This window comes from Ictalurus punctatus, chromosome 15 (genome assembly GCF_001660625.3).
Source record: "Ictalurus punctatus breed USDA103 chromosome 15, Coco_2.0, whole genome shotgun sequence".
Lineage (NCBI taxonomy): Eukaryota > Metazoa > Chordata > Actinopteri > Siluriformes > Ictaluridae > Ictalurus > Ictalurus punctatus.
Window position 1 is genome coordinate 13,335,600 of NC_030430.2, and position 13,980 is coordinate 13,349,579.

Genomic DNA, 13,980 nt, shown 5'->3' on the forward strand with positions numbered 1-13,980 from the left:
TTGGCATTTTTAATATATTTGGACAAGCAAACATTTGATCCTCTTTGAAACAGTACCTGTACTGTAGCTCATCACAAAAGCTGTGTCTGGGAGGGTCTGCTAAATGCACTCAGAGTTGAAAATTGCAGTTAAAAGCCACTGTCAAATGATGGAACTGGTCAACCTGTCTACAGAATAGTATTCTGTGTACACAGAATGGTTTACTCTGGATAATTTGTGTGCACTTCATTTTGCTTGTGGTCAACTGTGGCTCCTATAACATCTAGAACATTTTTAGACAGAGTCACAATAGTCCTGTAAAGGCTAGATCTGCACCCCATTGAACAAGCAGTATTATAACATGCAGCTAGCCTGAATAATTCACTCACTCATTTACATACTCTCAGTAAGCACTTTATCCTTATCAGGGTCCTGGTTGATCCGGCGCTTATCCTGGGAACACTGACTGTGAGGAGGAATTCACCATGGATGTGATGCCAGTCCATCACAGGGCATGCCTGAATAGTTCATTCACAAATAATGTAAAATGGTATTGCTTTATTATTGTTTTTATATATAAAGAAAAAAGATCTGTAAGAATGAATGAAAAACAAAAAATAAACAAGCAAAAGAAAACTGAGCCATGTCAACAGTTAAAAATTGTCCCAGTTCAACAGAAAAATTGCTTTCCCGGCAATGCTAACTAAACTGCACTGAATGTCATGCTAATTTACATGTGGTTTTGGAAGGCAGAAACAATCACCTGCAAACTGCCCACTACTAATTACCGAAAGCTTAGTACAGTGCAAGGTATATGTACCCATACTTCCCATTATCTTTTTTTTGTGCTGACTTATCACTTTTTGCATGATTTACCTATATGAGATGGAAAAGCACAATGTATTTGTGTGCCTGTACATAAAGTTTTTATACCTAATGCCCAAGGGGTTTTGCACAGAAGGTGATCTAGCTGCACATGAAAACTACAGTATCTCACAAAAGTGAGTACACCCCTCACATATCTGTAAATATTTGATTATATCTTTTCATGTGACAACACTGAAGAAATGACATTTTGCTACAATGTAAAGTAGTGAGTGTACAGCTTGTGTAACAGTGTAAATTTGCTGTCCCCTCAAAATAACTCAACACACAGCCATTAATGTCTAAACCGCTGGCAACAAAAGTGAGTACACCCCTAAGTGAAAATGTCCAAAGTATGAGAATTTAGAACGTGTGTTACGCCTTGCCCCGTTTCATCACAGGGAGGACTGCACATTTTCTAACTGTGCGCACTGTGAATGCCTTACATTAGGTGGCTCCGCTCACGACTCGCTCTCTTCTCGGAAGCCGAAGCGAGTTGGGTTTCAGAACCTCGAGGATCTGGGCGGCCGCTGCCGAGGCAGCTAGCCATCTCAGGTCCGGGGGATCTCGTATGGATCTGGAAGAGGAGACGGAGATGAGCACTGCTCTATCTATTGCTCTGTCTTCTGGGTCCAGCTCTCTGGATTTGTTTTTATTGGAGCTCACATGGTGACTCCTCCTTCTGCTATGGAAAGCCAAAAAAAACCACACAAAAATAAAAAATAATAATTCCTCTCTGACTCCGAGGAGCCACTTTCACCCACTGAAAGTTAATCCCTCACATTGCAGAAAACTCCCCTTTATTCCAGAAGTGCAAGACAAAATATCGGCTTCTGGGGGAAAACCATGCATAAGCTGTATTTATAACCCCGCAATGTCGGATTATTTGGCCATTGTGGGGGATGAGTGGCATGGCTATTTAGCAGTGCTGAAGGTGGAGGAGGCGCTTGCGAGCTACCTATGTCCATCGATGGCAAGTAATTTAGGGGCCGGCTTTGCCATCCAAGCCATGTAAGGCCACTCTTGGTGGGCATGGCCTATGCAGTAGTGGGTCTTGCTTGTGGGTCACTGCAGACAATGACAGTGTTGACATACTGCAGCATTCAGCCAGTTCCTCCCTGTTGTGTCGAGTTCACCCAGGCATCCAAGAGTGGAGCCCGGGCCAGCGCTAGTGCGAGGGAGGCATACAAGGTGAGTACGGCAGCCCGCCAACCACCGCAGACAGCCAGGGGAACTGAGCGGCCACAGTCGCGGCCTGCTACTAGGTGTGAAGCCAATTTTAGTCCACTATCTTTATCTTTTAGTCCACTATCTATTAGAACTTATCATAGAATTGGGTACTTACATTCAACAGCTCATTGAAGAAGAAAGAAACACAAAGAACCAGTGAGTGAGGAAAAGCAAAGGTCCAAGTTTATTGTTCCACCACACGAGAACCACACAGTTGAGACATCCCAAGAGTGATCTAAAAAAAACCCAGAAATGAGGCTCCCCTATTTATACAGTTCTTCTTTCTTAGTTCCCGCCCCTGGTCATTTTCCCGACATCAATATCTCTGAATTGTAGGTTATTTCCAACCCCATTATGTCAATAGAAGTGTGTTTTCTTTCTCATATTATCTCTGGGTTTCTGTGAATTCTGATAACCCCTATGTTTGTATGGTTTCCAATCCCCTTATGTTTCCCCTATCTTTGTGTCTATTTTTTAAAACCTGACTTCTGCTTTTCATGTCATTATTGAGCTGACTTTCACCGAGAGAGGATCTTGGCCACACTGCTCTTTGTTTTTCCCTAATCGTGGGGTTTTTATTTTAGTCTCATTGTACCTAATGTATGTTTGCCCTGCCATTTTACTCCTGACTATGCATTCTGGGTGTGTGTGTGTGTGTGTAGCTCCTACTATTGTTTTCAGGTAATCGAGTCCCTAGCTCTACAGTATTTTCTTTCCCACCCTTACATTTCTGTGTGTGTTTGTGCTTCTTTTGTTTACTGAATCATTCACCGGACCGGTTCTTCTCTGTGTCTTTCTACAGCTGAACATCAACTCCTTTTTCCCCTCACCTTTAAAGATTTGGGCTTTGACCTGAATATTCGCTATCAGCTCGCACACCTCTCTGCGGATTTGGCCCTCTTAGTTGAGGTTCTCCGCACTCCTTCTGACTTTTCTGGGTTTCCACCGCCCCTGAGATACAGGATCAGTCCAGCTAAAGTGTATGCGGATGCTTCCACTCAAACTGATCCCTCCCTTGTTATCTCATCTGACCAACATGCTGATGACGACATGACCTATTCTGATCCTGGCTCTGACCTCTCTCCTCCCTTCTCCCCTAATAGCCCCGGCTACACTCCTCCTTACACTTCAGCACGTTCTGGTTCTTCCCCTGGTCACACGCCATATTATCAGCCCTTTTCTCCCCTTGATTATTCTCCCACCAGTCCAGTTTACCCTCAATAAAATCAATTACTTTTTGTCATACTTTATTTTGATTTGATTTCCATACAACATTGGCCTGATTTGAGAATGGACAAAAAGGCCAAGCAGACAAAGAGGAGCGGTCCTGAGGGGCTAGGGAGGGGCGTATCAGGGGACATGAGGTTGTTAGGGCAGTTAGCCCACAGTGCAACTGTAGGGCCTCCCCTAGCCAAGGCTGTAACAAGTTTTCAGTGTTCTCTGGTCAGTGAGCTGTCACAGGGCAACGAAAATCTGATGCTATCCCTCCAATAGAATGTGGAAAAGTTAATGTCACTAAAAGACCATCTGGCAGCATGGAAACTACTGCCAAATGTGTCTCCATGGGTTCTGTCTAACATAGAAAAGGGTTACCTGGTCCAGTTCAGAGCTCAACCCCCCGGTTCAGAGATGTGCTCACCAAAGTAGTCAGCACAGAGCAGAGCCCGACGTTAGCGCAGGAAGTAAGATCCCTCATGGACAAAGGGGCCATAGAACATGTACCCCGTTCCCTGAGGGAGGGAGGTTTTCACAGCCATCATTTCCTGGTCCGCAAAAAATAGAGGAGTATGCGGCCAGTTTGAGATCTGCGTCATCTGAACTGTACTCTTTGGACATACAGTTTCAAGATGCTGATGCCCAAACTTATCGTTCCACAGATTCAGTTTGAGGACTGGTTTGGGATGATAGATCTAAAAGGTGCATATTTCCACATAGAAATATCACCCAGTCACAGGAAGTTCCTGAGGTCTGCATTGGAGGCAACACATACCAAGATCGGGTTCTACCCTTTGGGCTAGTTTATCCCCTCGCACCTTCACAAAGTGCATGGATGTCAGTCTGGATCCATTGTGACTCCAGGGCATCCGTGTACTAAACTACCTGGGCGACTGGTTAATTCTAGCACGATCCAGGGAACAAGTGGTTCAACATCGAGATGTTGTTCTCGCCCACATGAGGAGCTTGGGGCTCAGGTTGAACCTCAAGAAAAGTATGCTTTCTCCAGTGCAGAGGACAAATTTTCTAGGGGTTATGTGGGATTCTACTACGATGAGGGCGTTTCTATCCCCAACACGCGTAGGATCGAGCCTATCAACTTTGAGCTCAGGTTGAACCTCAGAAAAGTATGCTTTTTCCAGTGCAGTGGACAACTTTTCTACTGGTTATAAGGATTCTACCATGATGAGGGTGTTTCTATCCCCAACATGCATAGGGTCAATCCTATCAACATTGAGCAAGATAAAGCTGGATCTTGGCATCCCCTCCAGTCTCTATGAGAGACTGTTGGAGCTTATGGCAGCAGCAGCCAACGTCATACCTTTGGGCCTATTGCACAGGAGACTGTTTCAGTGGTGGCTGAAAAGTTGGGGGGTTTTGGTCACGCCTCACGGTCTCTTGAGCGACCCTCATCTGGAGTGGTATATAAATTGCCTAGAAATGCTGGCCAGATTTCTAGCACTAAAATTCTTTTTTCCTCAATTGAGAGGTCACCATGTGTTTACAGACAACACAGTGGTGGTCTCATGTATCAACCACCAGGGAGGATTATGTTCGCACCCCCTGTTCAGGCAGGCATAACTAATTCTTCTCTGGGCAGATGGAAAGTTTTGTCAGTGAGTGCAATGTGCAATCTGGGCAACTGGAATGTGGGGGCAGACTTCCTGTTGAGGCAGGGGCTGGGGCCCAGGGATTGGTGGCTCCATCCACAAGTGGTGGAGTCCATATGGCAGAGGTTTGGCCAAGCTGGAGTGGATGTGTTCACCTCTGAGGAGACAACACACTGCCTGCTGTGGTTCGCCCTCACTCCTCCCGCACCATTAGGGCTGGACACCATGGTGCACATGTGGCCGAGGTCACATCTACATGCTTTCCCCTAATCACTCTGCTCCCACAAGTTCTAGTGAGAGTTTGCCTAGATGTTCTACGTCTGCTGCTAGAAGCACCTTATTGGCCAGATCGAATATGGTACTCAGAGACAATATTCCTGCTAGACAGCACTCCTTCAGAGATTCCCATCTGCAGGGATTTACTGTGTCATACAAGAGGGCTGATTTATCACCCTTGGCCAGAACTATGGAAACTGTGAGTCTGGCCCCTGAGAGGCACCAGCTCATAGATAATGTTCTCATAACTGAGGTTGTAGAGACCATGTAGAATGCTAAACCAGCATCCACAACGATATTGTATCCACTCAAGTGGCAACTTTTTGTCTCGTGGTGTGAGGAACGTCAGCTAGACACAGAGAACTGCGCAATGGAGTTCTTACTAGGACGTTTCTTAGCTCGATTGGCTCCCCCTACAATCAGGGTCTACATGGCCGCCATTTTGACCAGCCATGCCCCTATTGGTGGAGCCTCTGTGGGGCAACATCCTCTAACTTCAAGGGATATGCATGGTGTCAGGCGGCTGAGGCACATCTGCAGACCACGCATACCTTCCTTGGACCATTCTGTGGTCCGGGAAGGTCTATCAGGTGCCACATTTGAAATCTTAGTGTCAGCCTCTGAGAAGCTTCTGATGCTAAAGGAAGCTCTTCTGCTGGCCCTGACATCTCTCATGCGAGTAGTAGATCTATAAGCTCTCTCTGTTAGCCCCTTCCTGCCTTGTCTTCACCCCTGGACTAGCCAAGGCCTCCCTGTATCCTTGGCCGGATTATATTCCTAAAGTGCCTACATCTGCTGCCCAGCCTGTGGTCTTGCAGGCTTTCTGCACTCCTCTGTACCTCATGCCGGAACAAGAGAAATTGCATTGAGTGTGTCCAGTAAGGGCTCTCTGTACTTACGTCCACTTACGGCCAGTGGCGTAAGTCCAAGCAGCGGCTGATCAGCAGCGGCTGGTCGGCTTTGGCGGCGACAGCAAAGGTGATGCTGTGTTGAAACAGCGCATCTCTAATTAGATAGTGGAAGCTATCTCTATCGCTTATGAGGCGCGCAGTCTCACTACACCTCTGGGCATGAGGGCTTATACCACTAGGGGGGGTCGCCTCCTTGAAGGCTTTGTCCAAAGGGGTATCCTTACAGGATGTGTGTGCTGTGGTGGGCTGGTCTAACCCGCACACATTCAGTTGAATTTTACAGCCTGAATATACATTCCACTCTGGGCTCGAGTGTTTTGCAGTGACCCTTGGGCTTGGGTCTTTTTGAACAGACCGTACCCTCAGTATGACAGAGAGGGTATTCTCATTCCCGCAGCGTTCATCTAACATAATGTGAAGTTCCATTTGAAATTGAACGTTCGGGTTACGTATGTAACCCTGTTCCCTGAGAAGGGAACGAGACATTGCGTAGCTTCGTCATACTGGGGCATGCCTGTGAATTGCGTCTTTGCTTCAGATAATAGAGGCTGACGGCGAGGTTCACAGGTGTCGTTTATATTTCACGCGATGCGCTTAATTGCCACATCACCTGATCACAGCAGGCCTTAAATTAGGCATGATTTTATATAAGCTTCAGATACCGGTCACACACAAGGGCGCTCCCACAGAGTTCAGCTAATGCAATGTCTTCTTCCCTTCTCAGGGAACAGGTTTACATGCATAACCCAGACATTTCTCAGTACTACGACAACTTTAAAAGTGAGTGAAAAAAGACAGGTTGATGAGAGAATAATTATTTCTAGCTGGTATAAGTGATACAGGAACTAAACTGTTTCTTGGGTGGAACAGTAAATGATCTATAGTATAAATGGATAAAAAGTGCAACCTGTTATTCTTTAATATATTAAAATAAATGTCTGTAAATGTCTATAACAGGAATAAAATACTTTTGGATAAGCTGTTGTTGGAAAGCAGTCAACTGAATATTGATTATTGGTTGATTATTTACCTATAACAGCATGCACCACACATTTATTTGTTACCTATGAATAGGTAATCATTCATTCTTTAATAACAACAGAAATTGTTTTATATAAAAAGAGCAAACAGCATTTATAGATTAGAAATCATTAACTACTACCTTATTAACATTAAATCAGAAATGATTTTATTAATAACTCTTCAGACATCTCTGTTATCTAAGTTGCAATTATCTTAACTTTAATATTATCCTTAGCAGATAGGTTATAGAATGCAAACAGCCGGTCTGCCTTTACATTTGCACCTTAACTGTATCTGTTTATTGAAAAAAAAAAAACATTACTGACACTTTATCACAGAATGCAATCACTTTAATCATTAGCATCATCTACACCAGTCTCTCTAGTCTGATGTTATAGTCAATTCCAGCATTTAAACATCTGAGTCAGATTGTTGCTCATTACTCCACTAATTTTTGTCCCACATCTGACATTCACTGTGTGAAGAAAATCATACTTAACCCTCTTACCCCGTATGGCCGAAAAACCGGCTTGCCTGTCTTTGATCTATTCCCGTAAGGATGATATACCGGCTTGGTCGTCTATGCCAAATACTCGTAAGGCCGATATAGCGGCTTTACAGTGTAAACGTTATCCCCATAAGGCCGGTGTACTGGCATTACTCTGCTATGATTCCTTACTTATTTAATTATTATTTTTTAACCCGGAAGGTTGATGACGTCATGACGTCACAACGTGATCACGTTATTGCGCCGGCATTACGATGAAGATCCAAGCGTGAATATTGGTGTAATAGTAGAAGTGAACTAAAAAAGCCAAAGCGAAAAGCTAATCGTGTTCCAGCTAAAGTTACACCTACAGTGAACACAGGTACATCTAAAACAGTGGGGAAAAAAAGGAAACATACACAGTTACACAGGCGAGAGCGAGGATTCTAGATAGTGACAGCAGTGAAAGTTCAGGCGATGTTGAAACCGAAACCGAAACTGATAGAGACGCAAACTCTCCTGATTCAGACCCTGATCCGTCTTCATCTTCAGCATCAACCAGTGCGACTGACACTGCAGGGGTCTGGAGTCATAACGGGACCATTTCTGTGCATTCATGAAAACACTACCTGCTGGTCTGATTACCACCAGAAACTTGACTTTTGGCGCTAAAATGCATTTATTTATTTATTTATTTATTATTTACTTAAATTTATTCAAAGGCATTGACCACGCTGATGCTCGTATGGTACTTCTAAATGAGTATAAGGATTTTGGCGAGCATTTTTCGTCAATTCTCTAGTTAAGAATTGTGTTCTAAGTGGAGTAAAAACACTGAACTGCTTCATTTTCAAAGTAATATTACACAAATACATTATTATAAGCTTTTTCAAGGCCTAAAAATGTTAAAATTAAAATGTTGATTTTGGGGCCAATTTTGGCCTGGGAACTCAGGGTTGGCATGCTGTTTCTGTGGGGAATATAGGCTTGTGGGACATAATACTGTGGGAACTAAGGGGTAAGAGGGTTAACTAGCAAGTTTTTAAGGCACATGGACTGTTTTTACAACAGGGTTTGATAAACTGGCTGCTTACCCAATGTAAAGGGAGAAGGCCTAGGTAAGATGAAATAGTAAATAAAAAAAGTCAATTGTTTTGGTGAAATATAACCTAGTTCCCTTTCAGTTTCCCTTTTATAGGCCAGCTCTCTCACTTCAGCTGAACCTTGACAGCGGCTGGCTCAGATCCTGGGGTCCTGTATGGATCTGGAGAGGGAATCGGACAGGAGCACTGTTCTTTCTCTTGCTCTTTCCTCTGTATCCGACTCTCTGCTTCCGGGTTTTAGAACTCATGAAGCGACTTCTCCTTCTGGCATGGATAGTCAACCCACCTCAACTGAGGAGCCAGAGGGGGGAGGCAGTGCATGGGAGTGAAGCATACTGCAGCAGCCCTCAAGGGGTCTGATTGCGCTCATTCTGAAAAACATATGTATACAGTGGGGGAAATACTGTAAGTATTGAGCACATCAAAAAAATTTCAGTTAATATATTTCAAATGAGGATATTCACATAAAATTTTCACCAGACATTAACTCAAGAAATCTGGAAATATAAAGAATTCACAACATTAAAGTCCATAAATAACGTTATGTGTAATAAAGTGGAATGACACAGGAAAAAAAGTATTGAACACACTACGAAAAGCTATGTTGTCTGGAGGTTAGCACTCCTGGTAGTGTTTCCTTGGCAAAATGGTCTGAGCCAAGGCTCCAGAAGAATAATGATCCACCTAAAGACCTCCATGATGGTGACTATTAAGACTGAGTGAACCTTGCTTGGAACAGGGATACCGGGACCCACCCCTGGAGCCAGGCCTGGGGGTGGTGTTCGTTGGTGAGTGCCTGGTTTTGGGCTGGGCCTGGCCAGATTGTGTAGGTCACACTACATAACCTGGCTGGGCTCAGCCCAAAATGGCTGCATAGAGCCAGCTTGTGGGCCCACCACTGGCAAGAAAAAGGGTGTGGGTCTGGTGTGATGCCAGATTGGCAGTGGTAGGGATAGACCTAGATGGACTGGACCTTGGCAATTCAGACTAGCTTGAGGGACGTGGAATGTCATGTCACTAGTGGGGAAAGAGCCAGAGCTTGTGGAGGAGGTGGAAAGGTATCGATTAGATATAGTTGGTCTCACCTCCATGCGTAGCATTGGAACTAAATTTCTTGATCTGGGTTTGTCTCTCTCCTACTTTGGAGTGGACCTATGTGGACCCTGTGTGGGTGTGGGGATACTCACAAGTCCCAGGCTGGGTGCCGCACAGTTGCAGTTTGTCCCTGTAGATGAGAGGGTCACCTCGATGAGGCTTTGTGTCTCAGAGAGGAAAACTTTGACAGTTGTCTGTGCATATACACCAAACTGCAGTTCAGCATATCCAGCCTTCATGGAGAAGGTGGGTATGGTGCTTGATAGGGTGCAGCCTACTGACTCTGTAGTCTTATTAGGAGACTTCAATGCACACATAGAGAATTATGGAGATACTTGGAGGGGGGTGGTTGGGAGGAATGGCCTCTCCAATCTGAACCTGAGTGGTGAGTTGTTATTGGACTTATTTGCTAGTCATGGATTGTCCATAACAAACACCATGTTCAAGCACAAGGATGCTCCTAAGTGTACTTGGTACCAGAGCACCTTGGGCCGAAGGTCGATGATTGACTTTATATTTGTATCATACATACGGACTTAAGGCTGTATGTTTTAGACACTCAGGTGAAGAGAGGGTAGAGCTGCCAACTGATCACCACTTGGTGGTGAGTTGGATCTGATGAATAGACATGGCAGACACAAATGGGCAGTAAGGGTCTGCTGGGAACATCGGGCTGACAATGCTGTGAGGAAAGATTTCAACTCCCACCACCGGATAAATTACTCCTGTATCCCAACTGAGGCCAAGGACATTGAGTCTGAATGAACCTTGTTCAAGACCTCAATTGTGGAGGCAGCCTCAACAAGCTATGGCATGAAGGTGGTTGGTGCCTGCCAAGACAGCAACACCAGGACCCGCTGGTTGGAAACTATCAAGTCGAAGAAGGAGGCCTTCTGAGCAATGCTCGTGTATAGGTCTCCGGAGTTGATTGAGAGGTACTGGCTGGCCAAGAGGGCTACATCAGGGGAGGTCAACAAACCAAAAGCTTGGGTATGGGAGCAGTTTGGAAAGGCTATGGAGAATGACTATTGGATGGCTTCAAATTTTTCTGGCAATCCATTTGCGACCTTATGATGAGACAGCGGGACAGCTCTCATGCTGTTCTTAGCAAGGGTCGGGAAACGCTGTCCAATACTGGTGAGATCATTGAGAGGTGAAAGGAACAGACCCAGTGAACAAGCCCTCCATGCAGGAGGGAGTGCTGGATAGTTTTAGTGAGACTGTATCTATTGCTGTAGCTGAGGTTGCTGTGGTGGTTGAGGGCCTCTGCGGCGGTAAAGCTGCAGGGGTAGACAAGATTCATCCGGAGATGGTAAAAGTTCTGGAGAATGTTAGGGTGGCATGGCTAATGCGCTTTTTCAATGTTGCATGAAAGGCAGGTACAGTTCCATTTTATTGGCAAACTGGATTGAAAGCACTGCTGTTGTCCCTCCAACAAAATGTGGAAAGTTAAAGTCACTAAAGACCATCTGGCAGCATGGCAACAGTAGTTTGCCACATGGGTTCTGTTCTCTACATGGGTTCTGCACCCCCCCCCCCCCCCCCCCCCCCAAATGTGCAGTAGTAAGCACTATGTAGAGCCTAACTTTGGCCCAGGAAGTAGACAAAGGGGCCATAGAACATGTACCTTTTTCTCGGAAGGAGGGAGGTTTTACAGCTGTTATTTCCTGGTCCACAGAAAAGTTGGGGTATGCGGCCAATTTTAGATCTGTGTCATCTGAACCATACTCTTCGGACATACAGGCTCAGGATGTTGATGCCCAAACTTATTGTTCCACAAACTTAATTTGACAATTGGTTTGTTAGATCTAAAAAAAAAAATGCATATTCCATTGCGCAGTCACAGGAAGTTCCTGAGGTTTGTGTTTGGAGGCAACATCTATCAATGTCGGTTCTTCCTTTTGCTAGCTTTATCCACTCACACCTTCACGAAGTGCATGGATGCCATGCTAGCTCCTTTCTGACTCCAGTACATCCATGTGCTAAACTACCTGGACAACTGGTTAATTCTAGCGCGGTCCATGAAGTTCAACATCGAGATGTTGTTCTGACATCATACCGTTGGGCCCATTGCAAATTAGACTGTTCAGTGGTGGCTGAAAGTTCAGGCTGAGAGTAATCAGTGTCATGCAGCGATGACTACATGCTCTGAGAACTTGGAGATGTCCCCGGTTTTTACCCTTGGGTCACACACTAGGGGTGTCTCTTATCACAATATGGTAATGCCTCCCTCACGGCCTCTGGAGCAGCCCAAATCTAGTGTGGCATATAAATCGCCTAGAAGTGTGGGCTGTACACCTAGCACTGAAAGTCTTCTCCTCAGTTGAGAGGTCACCATGTGTGACGTGTGACAATACAGCAATGATCTCATATATCAACCACCAGGGAGGATTACATTCGTGCCCCCTGTTCAGGCAGGCTCAACTAATTCTACTCTGGTGTAGGTGAATTTTGTCAGTGAATGCAATGTACATTCCGGGCAAGCAGAATGTGGGGCAAACATCCTGTTGAGGCAGGGGCTGAGGCCTGGGGATTGGAGGCTCCATCCACAAGTGGGTGAGTCCATATGGTGGAGGTTCAGCCGAATGGAAGTGGAGACAACACGCTGCCTGCTGTGGTTTGTCCTCCCTCCAGCAGTGAAGAAAAAAAAAGATCAGGGCTGGACACCATGGTACACATGTAGCCGTGGTCACGTCTGTACGCCTTTCCCCAGATCATTCTGCTCCCACAGGATCTAGTGGAAGTTTACCAAGATCATATTATATCTGTTGCTAGTAGCACTGAATTGGCCAGTTCAAATTTGCTTCTCTGAGATAATATCTCTGCTGGACAGCACACCCTGGGAGATTATAATTTGCAGGGATCCATTGTCTCAAGCCAGAGGGTTGATTTATCACCCTCAGCATTCAAGTGGCAAATTTCTCATCATGGTGTGAGGAACACCAGCGAGACCCAGTAAACTATAGCTACAGTTCTGGAGTTCATACAGGAATGTTTCTCAGCAGGGTTGGCTCCTTCTACAAATAGGGTCTACGTAGTCACCATTTCAATCAGCCATGCCCCTATTAATGGAGCCTCTGTGTGTCAATATCCTCTACGTTTGAGGTTTATGCATGGTGTCAGACCGCTGAGGCCCATCTGCAGACCACACATACCTTCCTGGGACCTTCTGTGGTCCAAGAGGGTCTGTCAGGCACCCCATTTGAGCCCTTAGAGTCAGCTACAGTACAGCTTCTGACCCTAAAGGTAGCTCTTTTGGCTGACCCTGACATCTCTGTTGCCCCTTCCTGCCTTGACTTTGTGCTTGGATAAGCCAAGGTCTCCATATATACTTATGTGTGATTATTCCTAAGTGCCTACATCTGCTGCCCAACCAGTAGTGTTGTAAGCTTTTCCCCTCCTCTGGTCCTTACAAAGATTGTATCTTCTCTGTCCAGTGAGGGCTCTTTGCACTTACATCCCCCATTCTGGCCAGTGGCGTAAGTTGGAGCAGTTGCTGGTCTGCTTGGCAGTGACAGTAGAGGTGATGCTGTGTCAAAGCAGCACATCTCTATTTTGATAGTGGAAGCAATTTCTGTTGCTTATGAGACACGTTGTCTCACTACGTCTCTGGGCATAGGGGCTCATTCCACTAGGGGTACCCTTACAGGATGTGTGTGATGCAGCAGGGTGGTCTATGCCACACACATTCATTCGGTATTACAGTTTGGCCTTATTGACCAGCTTGTATATGGTTCTCAGAGATAATATATCTGATGGCTATTGTCTCAAGCCAGATGGTTGATTTATCACCTTCGGCCAGAACTATGGAAACTGTGAGTCTGGCCCGTGAGGGGCACCAGCTCATAGACTCCGGTCTCTCAACTGAGGTTGTAGAGACCATGTTAAATGTTATCGATGTCAGTGAGACCCAGTAAACTGTGCAATGGCTACAGTCCTGTTCTTACAGGAACCTTTCTCAGAAAGGTTGGCTCCTTTTACAATTAGGGTCTATGCGGCTGCCATTTCGGCCAGCCACGCCCCTATTAATGGAGCCTCTGTGACAAGCCATACCCTCAGTATGATGCAGTGGTTATACTTGTTCCCACAGCATGAAGCTCACACAACACTGAGTTCCCTTTGAAAGGGGATGTCTGAGTTATGCATGTAACCCTGTTCCCTGAGAAGGGAACGAGATGTTGTGTGGT